This window comes from Mustela erminea, chromosome 11 (genome assembly GCF_009829155.1).
Source record: "Mustela erminea isolate mMusErm1 chromosome 11, mMusErm1.Pri, whole genome shotgun sequence".
Lineage (NCBI taxonomy): Eukaryota > Metazoa > Chordata > Mammalia > Carnivora > Mustelidae > Mustela > Mustela erminea.
The window spans coordinates 88,935,049-88,959,235 of record NC_045624.1 but is presented as its reverse complement, the minus strand read 5'-3'; the positions used below and the strand labels follow the sequence as shown (position 1 = coordinate 88,959,235).

At 40.5% G+C, this 24,187-nt stretch overlaps 1 long non-coding RNA gene across 1 annotated transcript in view; it reads left to right on the top strand.

Annotated features, from left to right (window-relative positions):
• LOC116568605 overlaps positions 1-24,187 on the top strand; it is a 100,752-nt gene that overhangs the window by 43,732 nt on the left and 32,833 nt on the right. Inside the window, exon 5 of the long non-coding RNA XR_004276698.1 lies at positions 10,315-10,393. This is a non-coding gene — a long non-coding RNA (uncharacterized LOC116568605). The remainder of the gene's footprint in view (positions 1-10,314; positions 10,394-24,187) is intronic.

The following is a 24,187-nucleotide window of genomic DNA, read 5'->3' as shown; positions in this document are numbered from 1 at the left end:
ACTGAGCGAACGAACCTCACCAGCCTTCTGCCTTCTGTCAAGTCAGCTGTTCTCTGAATTCAAGCAGAAGGACGAGAACTGGTTGCCACTCAGGCTGGAAGGTTGCCGCTCTTACCACTTGCGATGTCAGGAACTGACTCTGTTTCACGGGAAACACTGCACCCTCCGTGCCCCTCTCACCTAGGGCCGGCCAGCACGTGGCACACCCGAAGGATCTGCCGTCATGGGTGGCCTCCGGCTGAGCGAGCAGCGTGCAACAGGAGATCAGATGTTACTAAATAGCTTAAGTGGCCCTGCCAACTGTTGGGTCTGCACATGGCTTGGTGCCTGCCTTACTAGACCACCTGGAAGTTGTCAGTCAACCAAACGAGGAACATTTAATGATTGATCATGCTGTTGACTCCACGCTCCCTCCCTCCACCCCTCTTTCGACTTCTGGCTGATGCTATTTGTGAATTGTAAGGGATGAGAGCTCTGTGCTCATCTCCCCCATGAAGCCTGGGGCCTGGCTCACCCCTCTACAACCTCACCGTGACAACGCTGCTTTCTTTCTGGCCCCCACCCTTGTGGTAGAGCCGGAAAAGATGAGCTGGGAGTACTGTTCGGACATGGAGCAAAGGGTATGGAGATATGCTGCCCAGATGTTCCTTCCCAGGAAGGTGTCAGCCATCAGCCCTTCAGGGTCTCCCCCAGGGTCATGTCCATATCCGATGACTGACTGAGGCAGGTGTATGTAAGTTCAGCTAGTTAGTCTGTGCTGAACGACTCAGGAGTGTCTCCCAGGGGCGCCCAGGTGGCTCAGTGGGTTAAGCCTCTGCCTTTGGGTCAGGTCATGATCTCAGGGTCCTGGGATCGAGTCCCACGTTAGGCTCTCTGCTCAGTGGGGAGCCTGCTTCCCCCTCTCCCTCTGCCTGCCTCTCTGTCTACTTGTGATCTCTGTCAAATAAATAAATAAAATCTTAAAAAAAATTAAAAAAGAAGGGTCTCCCATACCTGTTTCTAGTCCCTTCCTTCCACAGGTGCTAATCCTAAAGGTATTCCCTAGTAGACAACCACAGCCCTGGCCCATGGTTAGTCTGCTTTCCAAAGAACCCAACTTGCAACAGGTGAATTTGAATTTCAACTAATTAGGAGTCCCGTGATCTCGAGGAAGCAATGATTTATGTTAGACTTAATTTCCATCTCTACAAAATGGGAATAAGTCATTTCTTCATTAGATTGTTTTGAGGGCACTTAGCTTAATACTGGTGCAGAGTAATCACTCATAAGTATTAAATATCATAATCTTGGGTGAGTTACGGAACTTCGTGAGTCTTAGATCCTTTACCTAAAACCGAGAATAATACCATTACATTCAGGAATTTAGTGGGAGAATGTATGACGCAGGTACTGAGTGACGCATGTACTCACTAGGTATCGCCCTCCCTCTGCCATTTTCCCTTCAAAATACCAACAGTACCTTTACGTGTGAATTTTTAAAAAAATATTTTATTTATTTATTTGACAGACAGAGATCACAAGTAGGCAGAGAGGCAGGCAGAGAGGGGGGAAGCAGGCTCCCTGCTGAGCAGAGAGCCCGATGCAGGACTCAATCCCAGGACCCTGAGATCATGCATGACCTGAGCCGAAGGCAGCGGCTTAACCCACTGAGCCACCCAGGCGCTCCTACGTGTGAATTTTAAAAATAATTCCTGTTTATTTTCTTTCTTTTCATTGGTTACTCTTTAACGGAGTATAGGGTGGTTGCATTTGGAGGAGGAAAACTAAAAGCAAAGCAGAAAGGTGGGGCAAGGGTGCAGCTCGGGTTTTGTGCCTGTCTTCTCTTCTGTCACAGCTCAAAGGCCATTCCTCTAGGAAGCTCATCCTGACTGACTCAACACCTTCTGCAAAACTCACAAATGTGGACTCCCTTCTCTTTTCCACTTTTATTAACTTTATAATGATCAATTCCTATGGATGATAGGAGTTCTAAGTTAATATTGTCTCTGGGGAGTGGGGATTATACCTGTTTTTTCAAACTGTTTTTTACACTTGGCCGAACATTGCTTTGTTCCCCGGGAATGTTATTGGTTACTGCACTAGTTCACGGTGACTGACTCTTAACAACAATGCCAACTCCTGTCTAGCCCTGTGAGATGCTACAGGAATTCCTGTGGAGTTGACAAGGAGTTCGAGAGCCAGATGGGGTCTTCTGAGGCCCTGTGGTCCAACTCTGTCACCTTAGTCATGAGGAAACTATTTTTTTTTTTTTAAGGTCAGCTCTCTTTACATGAGGACATTTAAAGGCTTGTGTGAAATGTTGGTAGCCTCATCTTTATGAGGTCTTCTGTTTTAGAACTTGATACTTTTTTTTGGTTCCTGCTCCAAAGTGCGGTCAGTTGTAGGATCGTTGTCTTACACTGACACCTGCTGGGCAGGTAGGGAAAGAACTGGTGTCAGCCACACTGGTGTCTTAGCGACTGGTGTCTTCCACGTGTTTATCTTTAAGAAGCGTCTTTCTTGCAACTAGTTTCAAGCTTTTGTTGCCCACTTCTCCCACTAGAAGTAAAGGTCTGTAGTAGATTTTAGGTCTCTCGGGTTTGATGATTTCATCCAGTTAAAATGTTAAAAGCCCGAAATGTCTTGAATCACATTCCACAGATGTATTTACCATTTAATAATGAACAATAATCACACTCATTAAATGTGACCTTAATTCTGCAAGCACCGCAACTGCGAACAGGTGATGTCAAGTGGGTCCAGAGTATGGGGAGCGTCCTCCTCCTCCTCGATTATTGGTGGGAACAGCCAGACACCCTCTGATCGGGATGGAAAGTGCTCCGAGATGACAGAATCACCCACCATGAATGTGGTAAATTCTTTTCACGTTCTCTGGGGAATCACGACCCCAGTAAAAATTCATCCAAGTGTCTCAACACCCTCTTGCGGCCGTGTTATAGAACCATCCCTCCCCTTTATCTGAAAGTTTCTTTTGTTTGTTCTCCTAAGGTTCAGAAATGATCAGTCAAATTCTACTCATGAAAACTTTACAAAATGCACCAATAGGTTATATTCTAACTATCTCCTTGGCACGGAGTGAGCCCTTAACTGGTGTTAAATGTGGTATAGTATAGTAGTAAAGAGTTTTAGAATTAGGCAGTAGTATAATATACATATACATTATATATAATATATATATTATATGATAATATAATATAATTATAACTGTTCTGTCTTCCTCGATGAGTCTATTTTTAAGAAGCATCTTTCTTGCAACTCTCCTAGTTTTAAGGAGCGTTTTCTCTCCTGGTTTTATTTATATTTTATAACATAATATAATTATATATACACTGTGAAGGGACTGTAATCACACCAGTGTAGAACTCAGTCTCTTTGGAAAGAAGAAGAGGCTCTGAGTTGACAAATGGTGGGGAACTAGAAAAGAACTAGCTGCTGTTTGCACGCTCCGTAGCATGTACAGAACGTGATCAAGGGCGTCACACTTGGCTTCTGTTACAAGATCAGGTCTGTGTACACTCACTTCCCCATCAACGTTGTTATTCAGATGAATGGTTCTCTTATTGAAATCTGAAATTCCTTGGGTGGAAACTCTATCCACAGGGTTTGGATGAGGCCAGAAGTTCCTTGTTCAGTAGCTCAAGCCCAGAAACACGAGTTAATTCTTGAAGGGAATGCCATTGAACTTGTTTCAGCCCTGCTGCTTTGATTCAGACAAGCCATCATGGACATCAGAAAATTTCGGGGTGGCTTGTGATATTTATTTACTTATTAAATTTTTATTTGTTTATTCTTAAAGTTTTTATTTATTTATTTGACAGGGAGAGAGAGATAGTGAGAGAAGGAACACAAGCAGAGGGAGTGGGAGAGGGAGAAACAGTCACCCCACTGAGTAGGGAGCCCGATGCGGGGCTCTATCCCAGGATCCCAGGGATCATGACCTGAACGGAAGGCAGATACTTAATGGCTGAGCCACACAGGCATCACTTTATTTATTTATTTATTTTTAAAAGATTTTATTTATTCAAGAGTGAGAGAAAAAGAGAGAACACAAGGGCAGGGGGAGAGAGAAGTAGACTGCCCTATTTGTGATATTTTAAAGATGCAGTAAAAGCTGTATTGATTTAAGAAAAAATATGTAATCATTAAAAGTACTTTCTAATGGATTCTAGTTTATCTCATGTGGTGTGTGTGTGTGTGTGTGTGTGTGTGTGTGTGTATGTAAATATAACAGAATATTATTCAGCCGTACAAAAATAAAAGGAAATTCTGCCATTTTGATGACAATTGGATAAATGTGGAGGGCATTATGCCAAATGAAAAAAGTCATGGAGAAAAAGACAAATACTGCATGGTATCGCATATATATGGGAGCTAAAAAAAAAAAAAGAGACAATGAAGTTAGGCTAATGGAAGCAGAGAATAGAATGGTGGTTTCCGGGAGCTGGGAGATTGGGGAAATGAGACACCGGTCAGAGGTTACAAACTTTCAGTTATAAGATGAATAACTTCTGAGGATGTAATATACAGCATGGTGACTGTAGTTAATAATGCTGCCTGGTCTGTTTGCAATTTGCTAAGATAGATCTTAAGTGTCCTCAACACACACACACACGCACACACATACAGGATAACTATGAGAGTGATGGTTATATTATAGTATATGTGCTGCCGAAGCGAGCACTAGAGAGTGATGGTTATATTAATTAGCTTGATTGTGGCAGACATTTCACAATGTGTAGATATATCAAATCATATCATGCACTTCAGATACATATGATTTTATTTGTTAATTATACTTCAGTAGAGCTGAAAAAAGAGGAGAGAGGAAGACAGCACCCAGGGTCTAAGCCTGAGTTCACGCCTTTCTCTCTTTATGTTTTCTGGTTGTCACAAAGGATCTTTGTTTTTCTCTCAGACTTCTGACAAACTTTGGTCCTCATATTGTCTGTTTCAGACTTTAAGAAATGGTCTTAGGGATTTATTTGTTAAACAAATTTAAGCTCCTACAAAGTGCCAGCACTTGGGGTAGAGCAGTGAATAAAACTATAAAAATTCTTGGCTTTATAAGCTTTTATCCCAGGAGAGGAGGATGGAAAAGCAAATAAAGCATATGATCTGCCAGATGACCAAAAATGCTAAATAAAAAAACAGGGCAAGAAGATTGATAGGGAGTGTGTGTGTGTGTGTGTGTGTGTGTGTGTGTGTTTGTGTGTGTTGGGAGATGGTTGCTCACTGCTCATAGAGCTATATGGGGGACAAGGAACTCTGGGCTTCCTGTGGTGACACAAAATGGTTTAAACATATGCTGAGTTGGTCTTGATGGTCTCAAGGAGGATAGTGGTATGGAGTGGGAGGGTTGGAGAGTTGATAGACTAGGCTCTCGCCAGAAGCATGAACAGTCTCCTGCCAAAGGCAGTGGGGAAGAGAAAGTTGGGAGGGGTTCCAAGATCTTATCTGGAGCTTAGAATGTTGGTGGGCTTCCCTCCTGATTCCCTCTGTCAGGCAGGTGGAGCTTTGTAAATGTTGACTTCTTGAGACTCAGCCCCTGATGAGCATTTAGGAGAGAGAGAGAGAGAGAGAAACAGAAAGAAGCTCAGATGTGACCTTCAAGAAGCCTCTCCTGTTTCTTAGGAACACAAGCGAGTAGTGGAGAGTAGGATATTGTCCATCAGGGGATGAGCCCTCTTCTAAGAGCAGCTATCCTACGGTGTGATACCAAGAACTATTGGGAAGAAAAGATTTAGTAAACATGGCAGAATGGAGGGGGCACTGGCTGGGAGAGAGTCTGTTCTCTAGGCTGCCCAACTCATGGCATGCCACCCTGCTCCGAGGCTCGTTCTTCTTCTCTATAATGAGAAGGCTGGCTTCTACCATTCATTTCTGATAAAAAATTCCATGACTATAAGAAACGGTTGGAATTTAATCTCTGTTGTTGGAGTTTTGAATAGAACTTTAGAGCATAGATAAGAGTTTTCATTTTTTTTTTTTTCCTCTGCAGTTGATTTTGGAAGGAAGGAACTCAGGAAACAGAGTTAGTTGGCTTTTGTTGTTGGCTTAGAGAAGTAGATTACATTTCTTGAATCTTAGCCAAACATAACAGAGTGGACCCTTTCAAAGACCGAGAAGAATTTGTTTGGCAGAAGAATTGCTGCCTTGATCAAGAAAGCTTTTCCACTCAGTTTTCTGGAAGAGGGAGAAAAAAATCCTGGTAAACCAACTTAAATGCCCCTAACTGGGAAGATCCTTGGTTCCTCTAGGCTGCATTAGTTGCTCTGTCTTCTGTTTCCACAGAAAGGTAGAAAGCAAGTTGGAGCCGAGAGATAGAAGAAAGGCAGAGGGTCCTGTGCAGGAACAGCAGTGCATGTAAGATGAACATTTACTAAGTGTGTGATGAATGCTTGAATAAATGAAAGAATGAAAGGAAGTTAAGACCAACCAATAAGTAAGGGGAAATGGGGAAATAAAAAAACTTGACTAAAGATGGTTTATTAACATTTAGAGGAGTCATCACTAGGACCCAGTATGGCTTCATCAAGCACTGGTCTTGCCAGTAATCTCACTGGTAGAGTCTTCAGACTTGTAGGTCAGAGGAAGGTTGTGAACAAAACCTATCTTAATTTCAGAAAAGCAATTAAAGTCCTCCCTTGATTTTTTTTTTTTTTTGGTTGAGATGATGAAATGAAGACTTGAACATACTATTAGGCTAATTTCAGCTGGTAGAAATAACTTTGTTCAAATAGGTTTTGATCATGTCATTTTTCTTCCTAGAATGAGGTATCTTCCTAGAATGAGTGGAGTGCCATGGGGTTAAGATCTTGGGCCTGACTGTTCAACTTATTTTTTTATGATTTATTTTGCAATTACTATAAATTCACAAGAAGTTATAAAAATGTATAGAAACATGTATGTTTTACTCTGTTTCTTCTATTGATAACACTTGTATGACTATAGTGTGATAGCAAAACCAGGCAATCAGTATTGGTACAATCTGTAGAGTTTATTCAGCTTTCACCTAGGGTTACATGAAATATTTTGTGCATATGTCTAACTGTGCAACTTTAGTACATGTGTGAGTTCACGTAACCCCATCACAATCCAGACCTAGAACTGTCACCATAAAGCTCTGTCTTGCTGTCTCTTTATAGCCACGTCCACACCCCATCTCTCACCCTCATCTGAAACCCCCTTACCTGTTCTTCACCTCTGTTAATTCCTTTATTTCAAGAATGTTGTATAAATGGAATCATACGGTATGTAATGTTTGAGGTTGGTTTTCTCGATGACTATAGTTTCCTTGAGATCTGACCAAGTTGTGTGTATCAGTAGTTTGTTGCTTTTTATTGTTGAGTAGCAGTTCATTGTATGGACATACCACAGTTTAACCATTCACCTGCTAAAGGATATTTGGGTTCTTTTCAGCTTGGGCTATTATTGATGAAGCTTTTTGTACATTTTTATACAGGTTTTTGAGCATAAGTTTTAATCTCTGTGGAGTAAATGCCTGAGAGTGCAACTCCTGGGTTATGTGATAACTATATGTTTAATTTTAACAGTTCAACAAATTACTATCCAAAGCAGATGTACCATTTTACATTCCCATCAGCAGTACATGAGTGGTCCAGTTTCTCAGCATCCTGGCCAGCATTTACTATTATCACTATTTTAATTTTAGCCATTCTGATACGTGTATAGTAATACCTCATTGAGGTTTTATTTTATTTATTTTTTATTATGTTATGTTAGTCACCATACAGTGCATCATTAATTTCTGATGTAGCTTTCCATGATTCATTGTTTGCATATAACACTCAGTGCTTCATGCCTCATTGAGGTTTTTTTAAAAAGATTTTATTTTTATTTATTTGATAGAAATCACAAGTAGGCAGAGAGGCAGGCAGAGAGAGAGGAGGAAGCAGGCTCCCCATGGAGCAGAGAGCCCAATGCAGGGCTCGATCCCAGGACCCTGGAATCCTGACCTGAGCCGAAGGCAGAGACTTTAACCCACTGAGCCACCCAGGTGCCCCGACCTCATTGAGGTTTTAATGTGCATTTCTCTAATTGCTAAAATGTTTAACATCTTTTCACATGTATATTTTCTCTCTGTATACACTCCTTTGTGAAATCTTTGCTCATGTCGTTGTGCATTTTCTAATTGGATTGAAATGGATTATTTGTTTCCTACTGTCGAATTTTGAGATTTTTTTTAATATATTCTAGATATAAGTCCTCTGTCATATATGTGATTTGCAAATATTTTCTCCCAGTGTATAATTGATATTTGTATCCTCTTACCAGTGTCTTTTGCCGAAGTTTTACATTTTGATGAGATCCAATTTATAAAGTTTTCCTTTAATGGATCATGATTTTGGTGTAAAATTTAAAATTTCGTCACCTAATCCTGAAGATGTTCTCCTATTTTCTAAATGTTTTATCATTTTACGTTTTACATTAAAGTCCATAAACTGTTGTAGGTTGATATGCTCAATTTTTAAGGTCAAAGAGGTTGAAGGTAGGTATGAGGGTAATATAGCCTCTGGAATATAGGATAAACTAGGAAGACAAAATTTATAAGCATTTGGGGGCACCTGTGTAGCTCAATCAGTTAGGCATTTGACTCTTGATTTTGGCTCAGGTCATGATCTCAGGGTCTTGAGATGGGGTTCCACACTGGGCATGGAGCCTGCTTAAGATTCTCTCTCTTCCTCTTCCTCTGCCCCTCTCCCTCATCTCTAAGAAAACCCAAACAACTATAAGCATGCAATATCAGAGTTTAGTGTGGTGGTTGAGAATGTGGGTGCTGTAGCCACACTGCTTGCTTTCAAATGCTTGCTCCGCCTGGGAGTCCTAGGGAACTCAGGTAAGCTCTCTCTACCTTAGTTTCTGCATCTCCAAAATGGGATTAATGAGAGTACTTGCCTTAGAGGGTTGTTTTGAGAGTTTAATGAAATAATACAGAGCTCTTAGAACTGTCCTTTTCCATGTGGAAAAGATCCTGGTATATACAAAGAAGTGGAGAGCTTAACCTAACTTACTTGAAATTTTTAAAAAAGATTTTGTTTATTTATTTTATATATAGAGAGAGTGCATGCCCACAAGCAGGGGGAGTGGCAGAGGGCAGAGCTCCCCACTGAGCAGAGAGCCTAACGTGGGGGTCCACCCCAGGACCCCAGGATCATTACCTGAGCCCAAGGTAGACACTTAACTGACTGAGCCATCCAGGAGCTTCCCTTACTTGAAATTTTTAACTTAAATCATCGCATAATTTTTGTCCAAATATATATGCTTATAAACATGTCTTCCTCCAGAAATAGCAAGATTTACATAGAGTCAAAATAATAAGGAATTTAAATCCATTCAGTGAAAGCAATAGTCCATTGTTTAGGATTGTACAGATACACAAATGCATTTTTCATATTCTTGTTGACATTTTACAAAGCAAAGTCATTATTTTAGATTATCAGCTACTAGAAAATGGTCATGATTTCCGTGCAGGTATCATAACCCAGTGGTAGGAAAAAAGGGCATTGCCGAGTTCATATTTATAACTTGGTGCGGGATCAGTTAGATTCTCAGCCTCTCGTAGTGGGGACTTCTGGGCTCCCACCCCTTGGGGCCACTAACAGAATGTTTACTGGGGCATGGATCTTTCTCATGGTCTCTTTGCTGAAAATGAGGAAAGGAGGAAGATGGGGATATAGGAGGGTTGACTAGATGGAGAAAGAGGTTCCTAGAAGGGAGAGGAGGAAGCTATTACAAATACTAGACATTAAAAGAGAGAGGAGGACAGAGGAAGTGAAGAGTGCCTCAGATTACTAGAAAGAGGTGGGCCTCCCTTGCACTGGAGTCTGTCTGGTCATTATTTTGTCCAGGAAGCAGCTGAGGGACAATGGTCAGTTCATCCACTCTCCCCATGGCTGGGTTTCCTTTTCTGCCTCATAATGAAAAGAGTGTCTGGCCTTCACACTCCATGGGCTGTAATAAAGTTACATGAAAGTTCTTTAACCAAAACATAAAAATATGACATTGTGTTACTTCACTGTAACACATATATATCTTTGTTCACTCTTTTTATGGAATATACATTAAGAATTGGCACAATCTCCTTCTCCAAACTTGGCCTTAGTTTTTTGTTCCCTCTCTTCACCTTATTCACAGTGTGTCAGCTGAAGAAAGTGGCTGGCTTTATCAGAGGTGCTCCTTTGTCTCCGTAACTGCTCTACCATGTTTCTAGTTAGATCATTAAGCTTCCTCTTCTAAATCTATAATATAGGGGACTGACTTGGCTTATTCACCCTATGCCTTGCTACTTCTCAGATGTCTTCATGCCTGAAAAAACGTGGGCCCTAAGTCTACCCAAGGAACCAAGCTTGAATCTGTCTTAAAGAATAAGCTGGTGAGTATTAGTTTGGTCGATATTATGAAATACAACTGTACACTCATTTTGTTCACGGTTGCATGGAAAACTGTGTGTGGACATGTGTGGAATAGTTTGAAGAGAGGACTATTTTTTTTTTAAGTACCATAAATTTGTCTATTTTTTTTTTTTTTTTTGCAGAAAACATAGAGTATTTTTAAGGATTTGCTCTTAATGGGCATTAGGATCATCACTGCCTTCAATTTTTAATTATGGGATTAATCAATAAAAGTATTTTTAGATGCATTCACAGGTTTAGATCAAAAATTGAAAGTTAAAGAATAAGAATCCTTTCGGGGGATATTTTTGGGGGGAAAAAATCCAGTGACCACAAATGAAGTACGAAAACATGAGGAGAGAATTTTTAATAGTGGGCCACATAAAGACCTTAGAGTAATCTCAAGTTTTCTTAACTTGAATGCTTATTTGCTATTCATATTTAAGTTCCCCATTGCAACCTCATTAAGATTAAGAAATAGAGGGATGCCTGGGTGGCTCAGTCGTTAAGTATCTGCCTTTGGCTCAGGTCATGATCCCAGGATCCTGGGATTGATTCCTGTATTGGGCTCCCTGGGAGCCTGCTTCTGCCACTCCCTCTGCCTTCTGCTCCCCCGACTTGTGCTTTATCTGTCAAATAAATAAATAAAATCTTTTTTTAAAAAAGATTAAGAAATAGAGTAATATGTGTATTCATATTTGAGTTCCCCACTGCAACCTCATTAAAATTAAGAAATGGAGTAATATGTGTATCTTTTTTCCCCATGATTTGAGGAAGCACTAGGAAGACTGTCTTGATGAAAATGTCATTCAAAAGTCTGCCACAAAATCCTGAAAATCCACTCTTAGAGAACTATTCTTATGGGAGTACCACCTCTCCAGGAGGAAGACGTACTAAGCTGCTGTCAATCAAGAACACATATACAAGCCATATAGGATTATCACAAAACACAGACTCTGGAGTCAGATAGAGCTAGACTGAATTTGGCTTTGGCACCTACTAGCTGAGATTCTGGGCAAACTACTTACCTTCTCTGAGTGAGTCCCAATTTCTTCATCTGTAAAACGGGGTTAATAATGGCTATCGCATGAAAGACCCAATTTAAATAAGCGGATGTGTTTGAAGAACACAATGCAATACTTAGTTTAAAGTAGGTTTTTGGCGGCACCTGGGTGGCTCAGTAGGTTAAGCATCTGACTCGTGATTTGGGCTCAGGTCATGATCTCAGGGTTGTGAGATCCCTGTGCTAGGCTCAAAGCTGAGCATGGAGCCTGCTTAAGATTCTCTCTCTCCCTCTCCCCCTCCTGGATAACACACCCTCTTTCTCTAAAAAAACTAACTAAATAAAATAGGCTCTTGGTACATTGCAATGATAATTATTAGTAATAACAGTAATATTTAATTCAGATTGAGATTTGTTTAACTTTATTAAAGAGGAAGATAGATTCAGATAATTTTTAGAAAGACAATTTCCTCCAACAAAACTGAAATACAATCTTGCCATGTGGTGAATGTCCTTATATATTGAGACCTAACTAGTGACACATTTAACAAGTAAAAATCTGAGGATCTAGACATGAAAGAATATAACATGTTACATTCCTGGTGTTGTGGCCCACAGCAGATCCTTAGTTTTTATTTGTTAAATGTGTCAGGTTCTACATTCTATTCATCTTCTTGTAAATACACCTTCATCAGGCTGCTTCTCCTTTTCCATCTTTCCTTTAACAATTTCCCCTCTTCTGCCTTTCAAGAGAGAGACAAATTTTTCATCCAACCCTAATCATACTAAGGTACATCGCCATGGGTATAGAAAGCTCTGGGATACCACCCAAAGGCAACTTAGTCCATGGGTTTTTGAGAGCCTTCTTTAGTCAAAATGGCACCAGGAACCAAACATAATAGGGCATCATGTCTTTCCCTGTCTTATGCTTATCTCTGTTAAGGGTAAAGTATAACTGTTAAGAACTGAATGTTTATTTCTCTCCCCACTCATTTACTGAATGAATTAATTCAATGAATGTCATTCATTCATTCATTGACATCTTAACACCCAAAGTGATTGTATTAGGAGGCAGGGACTTTGGGAGATAATTAGGTCATGAGGGTGAAACCCTCATGAATGGGCTAAATACCCTTGTGAGAAGAGATACAGGAGTCCGATCCCTCTCTGTTCTCTGCCATGTGGGGATAGAATGAAAAGAGGGACATCTGCAAACCAGGAAGAGGGTGCTCATCAGACACCAGATCTCCCAGCACCTTGATCTTGGACTTCCTGACCTTCCGGACATTGAGAAATTAATATTTCTTGTTTAAGCCACACAGTCTATGATAATTTGTTATAGCATCCTGAACTAAGACAATACCATAAACAGGTGTTTGACACATATTTAGATATTTGGCTTTCAGATATATAATGGATTAGGTGGGGGCTAGAGTTCGATGGATAATGATGGCTTTTTTGAGTGTGTGTCTTCATTCCTGACAAAGAAGGTATTGTTCTTGAGGAAAGAATCTCTTGAGAATGGAGTAAAAAGAACATCTCCTGGAAATATTGATGATGGCAGCATGTTATTCACCCAGGTGACAAACTCATGATAGGTTTCTGTACTTCAGCTAGCTAGCTATCTTACAATGTTCAAGATTTTTAGAAGGATCCTGGGAAATGCCAGTCTGCTATGAACTCTACTCTCTCCACTATTTTACCATCTCAGTAATGAGGATAAGTTCAGTGAATACTCTCATTTATCTGCATTTTAGTCTCATCTTAATGGCATAATTTGCATGATTTCAAGATGAAAAGACCACGATTTCTTCCAGCATATCAATGCTGTATTTTGTAATGAGAAGCCTATATGAGAGGTAAATTAATATTTTGCATTTTCTTGAATATTCAAATTCATAGGAGAAACATTTGCATTGATTTTTGCTAAAAGTTAGCAAAATACGAAATCTATAATCATGTTTATGAAAGTACCAGTCTCCTGCTCACTGTCACTCACCAATGACTTTTCTGCTCATAGATTGAATCCTACCATGTGCTCATCCAGAGTATTAGACAGCCTGACTGTTGTAATAAAACACCACACATGGAATGGCTTAACCAGCAGAAATTGGTTTTCTCACGGTTCTGGAAGCAAAGGTCAAGATCAGAATACAGTTGTGGTTCTAATGAGGGCTCTTCCTGGCTTGCAGGCAGCCACCTTCTTGCAGTTTCCTCCCACAGTGGAGAGACAGAAGTGTGGTGTCGTTTCCTTTTCTTATAAAGGCACCTATTGGATTAGAGCTCCACCATTATGACCTCCTCTAACTTTTATCACCTCCTCACAGGCCCTGTCTCCAAATTCACTGGGGGTTAGGGTTTTGTTATAGTAGTATCGGAGATGGAGGGACACAATTCAGTTCATAACATTGGGTTTAATTTAACAGGAATATGTTGCAAATTATACACTAAATAATGTGCTCAGCCATTCTTAATGTACCTTTGTAAGCTTCTACTTATTAGTGACTGGGTTTTTTCCTCTTCCTATCAATTTACATAAAATATTTATACTATATTCTTAAAAGCAATTTAGGTTCAAAAACAAGTCATAATTTTTCCCAGGTGCAAATGTAGTATAGAATGACTTAAGCTTTAGAAAACCAGTTTGATTTAATTAGTATTAATTTCTCCCTTTTAGATGTTAACATAGTGATTCCAGTTCTGCGAAATGTATGATGACATAAGCATAATTGATTTCAAGCAACTTTGGGCAGAAATCACTAATATAGAGATAAATATCCTCCAGTGTCTGTGTCTATCTTTCTGTCATATCTTTGGTACACATTTTGAGATATCCTTAAAAAATGAAATGTGACATTAGACATTAGTATGTAAGTCTTTGTTCATAGGAGCAAAGTCCTAAAATGCACAATTTTAAATTTTGTTTTTAATCCTAGTCTTATCTATGTTAGGTCCATAAACAAGATGCCACTAAGTAAAATATGAAGAGTATAATCAGTAGTAAGTCTGGGTTGAACATTTTTTTGGTCATACTTCCTAGAAATTGAGAAAGTGCAGAACTCTAGAGACTGGGTAACAATGGATTTGTTTGGGTTTGTTTTTTAATTAGGTTGTTTCCAAGAAAATTAAAGGAGGACCTAACTGAGTTGTCAACAGATAATAAAAAATTTTTGATAATACATCATTGTGCATTTTTTGACTTACAATTAAGAAGGCATTCAAATGAAAGAGTGATATGTCCATGAGAAAATGCCTAACATTCTTATTACTTACTTTATCGAACAAGTTTTCACACGGCTTTTGTACATAAAATTGAAAAATAGCAAGAGAACCAGCTGAATCTGGTCTAATTCTAATAGTAACAGCCAAAGATGTATGACCTTGTTAAAAAAGATTCACTGATTCATTTATACTAATTTTCCAATAAAACTTTACTTGATATGTTCGATGATTATTTCTCAAAATATGTTATGTATTTATGTTACTTGTTCAATCATGTGCTAGAAATCATTGTACAGATAACCCAGAAAACTTTAAAAATACTTAGAATATTATGATCATACAAAATTACAATGTTTAAATTTCAACCCAAGACAATTATTTTGGTTATTGTAGTGGAGTTAATAAGGTGATCAGATAACATCTTTCAAATATAAAAATATATTACATTAATGAGACCTTTTTTTTGGTTAATATAAGATCAAGGAAAAAGAGGAATGACATATATTTTCCAATTGTCAAAAAAAGAACTTGTCTGTGAATTTTTTAAATGAGTGAGAATTGGTATCAAATTACTTTGGCACTTACAGTCCATTGGATAGAAACTCCAAAACAAGTTTTATATAAAAACAGATATTTATAGTGCATCTGGGTGCTCAGATTGTTACATCCAATTTTTTTTAGAATTTTTTTTTAAAGATTTTATTTATTTATCAGAGAGAGAGATGGGGAGAGAGTGAGCACAGGCAGACAGAGGCAGAGGGAGAAGCAGGCTCCGTGCCAAGCAAGGAGCCCGCTGTGGGACTTGATCCCAGGACGCTGGGATTATGACCTGAGCCGAAGGCAGCTGCTTAACCAACTGAGCCACCCAGGCATCCCGGTACATCCAATTCTTGATCTCAGTTCAGGCCTCTGAGGGTTGAGAGTTCAAGCCCTGAGTTGGGCTTCACACACAGCCTACTTAAGAAAATAATAAAGAAAACAAATAAATTAAATTTAAAAAATCAATATTCACAACATGTTAGAAAGTACATATTTTGAAGCTCTTCAAGTTTATGATAAAAAATTTTAGGTGTCTACTTGAAAATGTGCAAGAGGACACAAAGCTTTTCCAAATTCTTTTAGGAGGTATGAGAGAAAAATGTTTGAAGACCACTGACTTAATGTGTCAAATCTTTATAATTTTAATCAATGATGATAGACTTCATGGGGGAAAAGTGGACAGAAAAATTTAGAGTCTAGAGAAAGGGTGTGCTGTTGATATGAGTTCTTGTGACAGAAAACTGGTGAAATAATCAAGAAAAAAAATAACAAAATTGTACACAGTTCCCAAAGTTCTGAATTTTTGGCTGGCATCTTTGAGACATGGCCTCATCCATTATTGATGAGCTTTCGCAAAGCAGATTTATGTTAAAATTGGTTCTATTTTCTGATGGATTTAATCAGGTTGGAGACCAAGACTCCATTAGCATACCCGTGATTCCTATGTGCCTGGCACTGTGCTAGGTGCTGGAGTTACAAAAATGAACATGACAAGATCTCTCAAGGAGTGTGCGGCATAGAAGAAAACTGGAAGCTAGTATCATCTTAAGTGGGAAGTCACTGAAAATGTGCTCTGAGTACCTTTCATTTACATCCTATGTTTCTCTGCACAAAATATTTGAAGTACCTGTCATTTGAATTATTTTTAAGGAAGGTGGTGATGGATTTGTCATCATTATAACCACTCCTTATATGTTTGTAGTGTTTCATAGTTTATAAGGTGATTTCACGTAAAATAGCTTATTTGGTCTTAACAACAACTCTTTGTGGAAGACAAGACCTGAGTAATACTCTCACTTTTGATAGGACAACACTATGGCCTGGAAAGATTAAGTTTGACCACACCGTGTGGTTACTCAAGGGCAGAACAGGATGGAACTCAGAAGGACCTACTTTGGCACTTTGCCCATGAGACCATGTTGTAGCCTTAGTAACTGAGTTTCCTCTTCTGCACTGTGGGAAAGACTGTCCCCTTTGGGCCTCTTCAGTTCTGACACATTATGCGATTATACCAAGTTTGCAAGGCCCTGACCACTTTCTTACCTAGGCCACTTCTCAAGGTTTTTTCTGGAGCTGGTAACCTGGAGAAGATGAGGTAACAAGCACCGTGAGCTGTAAATATACCTTACTATTTGCTATAAAAGTATGGATTCCTCAAAGTCAGTTGTGACAGAAACCCCCTGCATACCTATCATCTATCTGGGCTCATCATGTTTCCCTGTAGTTTGAGGGCACTCATAACCAAGGCAAGTATACTGACAAGGATAAACTCAAATATATCCTGGCAAATATAAACTCATGCTTCTTACTGTGCTGGGAGTAATCAAGTCCTTTATCATCGGCCTGCAAACCTCGTGTCTTCTGCCAGCATCCAGGAAAAAGTAACAGAGTAACTGATGAGCTTGTACACAGAATAAAATCCAGTGTTAGACCTGACATGACAATGACAAGTACTTGCAAGATGTCTGAGGATGTGTATGACGGGACTCATACAGAGCTTCAAATAGGGTGTGCCCCAAGTCTGAATTCAGGAATTGAGATTCAGGAAAGAGACCTTACAAAAGGAGGCTGGCAAACTTGACACACACTTGTCTAGAACTAGCCACACACAGAGCAGACGAGGTCCGAGAGATTTGTCACTTCTGTAGTGGGTTTGGTATTTTGCATATGTTATGGTGTCACACTGTGTAACCCCAAGGTACAAGAATGTAATCTTATTTTTCTGTAATGAAATTTAACTTTCCTTTTTGGTTCTAATCTCTGCCAATAGTGGATGATGGAAATTGACAAAGGTGACAATTGCTTCAAGTTTGAAGTCAGATCCTTTTCTTCTTGCTCTTTTTCATTTCTCTCTGGCTATAGCATGTGAGTGGGGTGGAGTGAGGTAAATTCAGGCTAAGGTATTTTCTGTCTCTGCTGGCCTCTACTGACATGTGATTATCTCTCTTGGTCTTGGACATCTTGTATCCTCTTGCTGCATGGACATTGCTGGTGCCGTCATGGCCCTCAGTTGTTATGTTCATATACTCCATGTTCTTCTCTGTCAGGGAGCCCTTCTGGTCTGAGTACCCTTTACCAGCAATGTAGTAGCTCTTAGTTCCATTTCCTGTGTCCTGCTTGGGGTATGCAGGGCTCTATGAGGCCCATCTGCTTGGCTATTTGCCTCCACCATTGCTCAATCTATCATTCGCATGCCATGTTGGACCTAGGGTTTCTCTAGGAAGCTTGCTTCTCACTAGCATGCTAGGGCTCTGGTCCTTCTCCTTTAGAACCCTCCACGAATGTATGTGGGGTTTCTATCTGAATGTCTAACTTGCTAATCCCCATGTCCCCTTTAGAACTTGCATGTGAGGGGATGGAGAGCCTGAATTCATTCCTCTGTGTTATCTATTTTTTTCCCATTTACTAAATTTCTATCTACTATTTTTCTCCATTTATTAAATTTCCCATTTAGTTTTAATTTAATTTTAATTTTTAATTTAATTTCCCATCTATTAAATTTCTATCTACTTTTAATCTACATGTACATTCTTCTCCCACCAATGGTTCATGGTATAAGATTCTCCGAATCCTTGGTGTTTGGATCTTGATGTTTAAAGTTAAGCCTCTGGTATTTAGAAGGAAAAAAAAAAGGATAAATCTATTCTTTCATGGTTTGTGTTCTGCCTGGATGATATTACCCTGAGGGTGGTATGTACATAAAGTACCCACTGGCTGATGAGTAGTAAGTAAAAGGAAAGGGTAACAGGAATTTAAAAGTACACAGCTTAATAATAATAAAGAATTGCCACACTACCATTGGGAAACCATGCCTGTTTCCAGGATCTTCATCAAGAGACCGTGCTGTTCCCAGGAAGTTGACTAACTGCAACTGGTCTGAAGAAGCTGCAGCCTACTCACATTGCAGTGTAGCTTGCCAGGAATTAAGTAATGGTTTCCTGGAACTGGAGAGTACGATGTACGCAGTGTTTATCTAACACCGGAGCAAAGGCCATTGCCACAGCTTCTGGAGGGCCTCTGGGGTTGTCGAGATAGCAACTTCTCTAGAATGGAGGGCAGTTTATCAGTTCACTGAAGGGCCCAGCTTTGGGGGGATAAAATCAGTGGACTCAGCATGAAAAGTAGGTTCCTTTGCTCCAATCCCTAGCTGTTATGTATTTGCTTGAGACAGAGAGAAAGAGAGAGAGAGAGAGAGAGAGAGAAAGAGAGAGAGAGAGAGAGAGAGAGAGAGAGAAAGACAGGGGTAGAGCAGAGGGAGATTGACAAGCAGACTCTGTGCTGAGTGTAGAGCCAGATGAGGACCTCGATCTCATGACTCTGTGATGACATGAGCTGAAACCAAGAGTCAGACACTTCACTGACTGAGCCACTCAGGTGCCCCAGGAATTTATATTTTAACAGGCTACTTCTGGACCCCATTTTGAGAAGATAAGACTCATTGAAGTGACTAAGATAAAAATTAAACAATTGGTGACAGGACCATCTTTAGATCCAAATCAGAGGAACAAGTTTAGGCTCTGTGGTTTAGGGGACCAGCTCTGGCCACGTCCTTCCCCATGTGATGACGAGTCTGTGGGCTCAAGGAGATATACCAGCTTGCAGCCTAGGACTGAACTTCTAGACCATGTTCAGGATACTGGGCCCCTGGAATGTTCTGCTCAAATGGTACTGAGCTGGCACCGAGGTTTTTGCATGAGCTTTTCCCCAGGTCTGACCTCCAGGAGGTGAACCTTGCTGAGCCTTAGGCCTCAGCAGAGGCTGGCGGTAGCTGTTTGTGGGGATATGAATGAAGTGCTGCCGCTTCATTCTAGGTCAGCAAAGTTGAAGGTACTACACCTTCAATCTTTTCAGCCTCATATGTCCAGAGCAGAACAATATGCTGGTTGCATGAGGCAAAGGAAACAAAAGCGAAAATGTATTTTGGGACTTCATCAAGATAAAAATCTGCTGCAGAGCAAAGCAAGCAGTCAACAAAACAAAGAGGTAACCCACGGAATGGGAGAAGATATTCGCAAATGACAATACAGACAAAGGGCTGATATTCAGGATCTATAAATAACTCCTCAAATTCAACACACACAAAACAGATAATCATGTCAAAAAGTGGGCAGAAGACATGGACAGTCACTTCTCAATGAAGACATACAAATGGCTATTAGACACATGAAAAAATGTTCATCATCACTAGCCATCAGGCAGATTCAAATCAAAGCCACATTGAGATACCACCTTACAACAGTTAGAATGGTCAAAAATAACAAGACAGTAAACAACATGTGTTGGAGAGGATGTGGAAGAAGGGCACCCTCTTACACTGTTGGTGGTAAGTTGGTGCAAGGTGATACAGCCACTTTGGAAAACAGTGTGGAGATTACTTAAGAAATTAAAAATAGAGCTTCCCTATGACCCTGCAATTGCACTCCTGGGTATTTACCCCAAAGACACAGATGTAGTGAAAAGAAGGGCCATCTGTACCCCGATGTTCATAGCAGCAATGGCCACAGTTGCCAAACTGGAAAGAACCAAGATATCTTTCAATGGACAAATGGATAAGGACGGTGTGGTCCATATATACTATGGAGTATTATGCCTCCACCAGAAAGGGTGAATATCCAACTTTTGTATCAACATGGATGGGACTGGAGGAGATTATGCTGAGTGAAATAAGTCAAATAGAGAGATTCAATTATCATATGGTTTCACTTATTTGTGGAGCATAAGAAATAATACGTGGACATGGGGAGATAGAGAGGAGAAGGGAGCAGGGAGAAATTGGAGGGGGGAGATGAACCATGAGAGACTATGGACTCTGAAAAACAATCTGAGGGTTTTGAAGGGGTGGGGGGGTGGGAGGTTGGTTGAGCCTGGTGGTAGGTATTATGGAGGGCACGTATTGCATGGAGCACTTGGTGTCATACATAAACAATGAATTCTGGAACACCAAAAAGATATTAAAAAAAAAAAAAAGAAAGAAAGAAAGAAAAAAGAAACTGCTTGAAATCGATTGCAGCCTTTCAGACATGTAGAAAGGATACTAACCATAACATCTCCTGCATCCATTTTCTGTCCTTCAACTCTGCTTTATTTTTCTTCATATTAATTTTCAATACTGGACCTTATGTTACATATAAATTTGTTTATTTACTATATACTTAATGAGTTCTTGCCACCATCTAGAAGTACTCAGTAAATATTTGTTGAATGAATAAATGAGCGACCCTTAAGGATGCAACCATCAGCCTTTGCTGTAAGGTATTGTCCATGTACTGTGAGGAATAAAGACTGCACTTTCATGGTCCACCCTAAGTGAGCATGAAATCAATCATCTCTGGGCTGGAGTGGGAAAGGGCATGTCTCCTGGGGAGATGCTTATGGTAGAGGACACAGTATATGGTAAATACAGGATACAGTAGAGGACACCAGGATGATGCCCTTTGTTGAAGAATGGTGGGGGCTTCTTGGAGATGCTCAGTTGGGAATTTGGGTTCTTTCCCCTTGCAATCCCCCATGTCCTTGCAACAAAGAAAAAGAGTGCCTTTCTAGAAGGAATAGATATTCATGCAGCAGCCATGATTTCTATGGGTCCCAGAAAAAAGCAAATCTTCAATATTGCTCTGAGCTGTGTAATAACTTGGAACAGAACTAACTAGAGCCAGAAAATGGAGAGTTGATGAGTCTTTTCTAAGATAAAGTGAGTAACTGTAGCTGGAGATGGCATATTTATTGCTAATATATCAGTTTTGAGCAAAGAAAGTAATTAATCCAATATGGATCAACATTGCTCAAGAACATAGAGGAGGACATTTTTTCCCCTCTCCCGTTCTGCCAGTTCTTTGTTAGCAAAAATCTATATCCCCAGCCTTGCCCTTGAACGCTCCCACCACCATCTTGCTCTCATAAAAACCCAGCTCTTCACTGAGAACACTGACTTCCTACTCTCCTGCATTCCTGTCCCATGGTGGCTGTGGTCCCCCCCGCCAAGGTTTTGTGGGGTGGGATGCATTTCCTTTTTGCTCCTTCTTGTCACTTCTGCATCATTCTCTTTCCTCTTTCCTCCCTAGAAATGGCTGGTATCAAAACTCAAGTAGTCAGGTCATGCCACCTGTTCCTCTCACTTCGCTGACATCTACTATCTCCAGAAGGTTCCTTGGCACTCTGGTCTCACCATTGTGGTCTAATTCCAGTCTGGGATCTTGGCAATTTCAATCTACAGGTAGATTGTCCCTCCATTCCCCTGGTCTCTCAGTTCCCTGTCTACCTCTCCTCTCATAGTGTGGCCTGTCACCTTTCATTACTCCCAAGGTCATACCAGACTCTGTCATTACCTCTTGTATATGCCATCTGTGATTGCAATGCATGGGTCTCACTCTCTGGAGAACTCCCCCCAACCCCTACTCCAGTGCACTCCCACCAGCACCCTATTTCTAGGGCTGCATAACAGAGTACCATAGACTGTGGGGCTTAAGCAATAGGCATTTATTCTCACACAGTTTTGGAGGCCAGAAGTCCCAGATTAAGGTGTGGGCAGCTCAATTGCTTCTGTGGGCTATAAGGGAGAATCTCTTCCATGCCTCTCTGTCTTGTGGTGGTTTGCTGGCATCTCTGGTAGACACATCATTCCAATCTCTACCTTCATCTTTATGTGGTGTTCTCCCTATGTGTGTTGTCTGTGTCCAAATCTCCCATTTCTATAAAGACATCGGTCATATTGGATTTAGGATCTACCATATTCAATATGACTTCATCTTAACATAACTAATTACTTCTGCAGTGACTCTATTTCCAAATAAGGTCACGTTTAGAGGTACTAGAACTTCAACATAGAGATTTTGAGAGTACACAAATTTAACCCACAACATACTCCATCTCCAGCAATCCTTCAACTCCACTAGGACCTATAATCTTATCTTGTGTTCTTCCCTGATGCCTTCCATTCCTTCCTTACCAATACCCCTGTATCTCATTAAATGTTCCCTTGCCTTCTCTTTTGCAGCTCTCACTTTGCTGAACTTTCTTGGTTAAACTACAGCCTTGGTAAAATCCAGCTTTCCACCTGCTCAGTGCTTGATCCTATGCAGCTGAATGTGGCTGGAGAAAAATAACCATGCTGACTCTTCTCATTTTAAATTTATGAACATAAATGCTAAATGGACTCTTAATGCTGCTTGGCAAACATACCCTCTCCTATATCATCAACATCCTCCTCTCTATTGGCTTGTTGCTCTCACCATATAAACATATTCATATTTCTCTAGTATTAATTGCATAAAAAAACCTTTATTGACTCCATATATGCTGGTAGCTCTCTCTCCCAAGCTCTACTCTCTGCTGCTTTTCACGGCACAGTTCTGGAACTGTCTATACCTATTACCTCCAATTTTTCTCTTTCCATTCTCTTAAGTACTTTATAATCAACTTTATGTCCCCCTTCTCAAAGTTCTCATGTCAAGGTTACCAAAGACCTTCAAGTTGTGATGTATAATGGTCCATTTTAGTTTTCATTTTATAGAATTTATTAGTGACATGTGACACAGTTGGTCATTCACTTCTTCTGGAAACAACTTTTTTCCTTTTGCCTCCAGGATGCCCCACTATTTTCCTCTTACCTCACTGGCCCAGTTTTCTCAGTCTCCTTTGTTGGTACCTCCTCTTCTCCCAGCCTCTGCAAACCCCAGGGCTTTGACTTTGGACCTCTTGTCTTTTCCATCTACACTCACTTCAGGTGATCTCAGCCAGTCTCACAGGTTTAGGTATGACCCAAATCAAGTTTACGTCTCCAGCCTGGATCTTTCTTTTGGTCTATAGACTGATATGCATTTGCTTCTTCTGCTCCCCCACTTGGATATCTAATATATTCCACCTCAATAGATCCAAACCTGCACTCCTGATCTCACCCAAACCTCTACTGCTCCCTTCACTTGCTGAGGCCACTACCCCGGAGTCAGCCTTCTTCCCCTCACAGCCCAGAGGAACTTGGACTGATTCTCCCTTCAGAGTGTGTCTAGAGTTCGATGCCCCCTCACCATGCTCACTGCGACCATCTGGCCCCCACCACTATCACCCCATGAAGGCTTCAGTCTCTGACTAGCCTCCCGTCTCTGAAGTCTGTTTCCAAGGTAGCAGCCAGAATGATCTGTATAACACTTCAGCCAGATCAGTCCTTTCTCTCTCCAAACCCTACAATGGATCTCTGCTTTATTTCGAGTCAAAGCCAAAGTCTTACCAGATCTGGGAACCACCATGACTTTCCTGACTACCCCTCCTCCTCTTCTGTGGTTTTCTTTCTCTTTCCAGACCGCTCTCCCTCCTTTTCCTTGAACACACCAAGAACATATCCTGTTTTTAGCCTCAGCCCTTAGTGCTCCCTCTTCCTGACCTGATCTCCCCTTAAGTAATGATATGTCTTTTTTCCTCATCATCTTCTGTATTTGCTCAGATGTCAGCTTCTCAGAGACGCCTCCTTGGCCTCTCTGCTTAAAGTTCCAGACCCTGCCCATCACCCTGGCTCTCC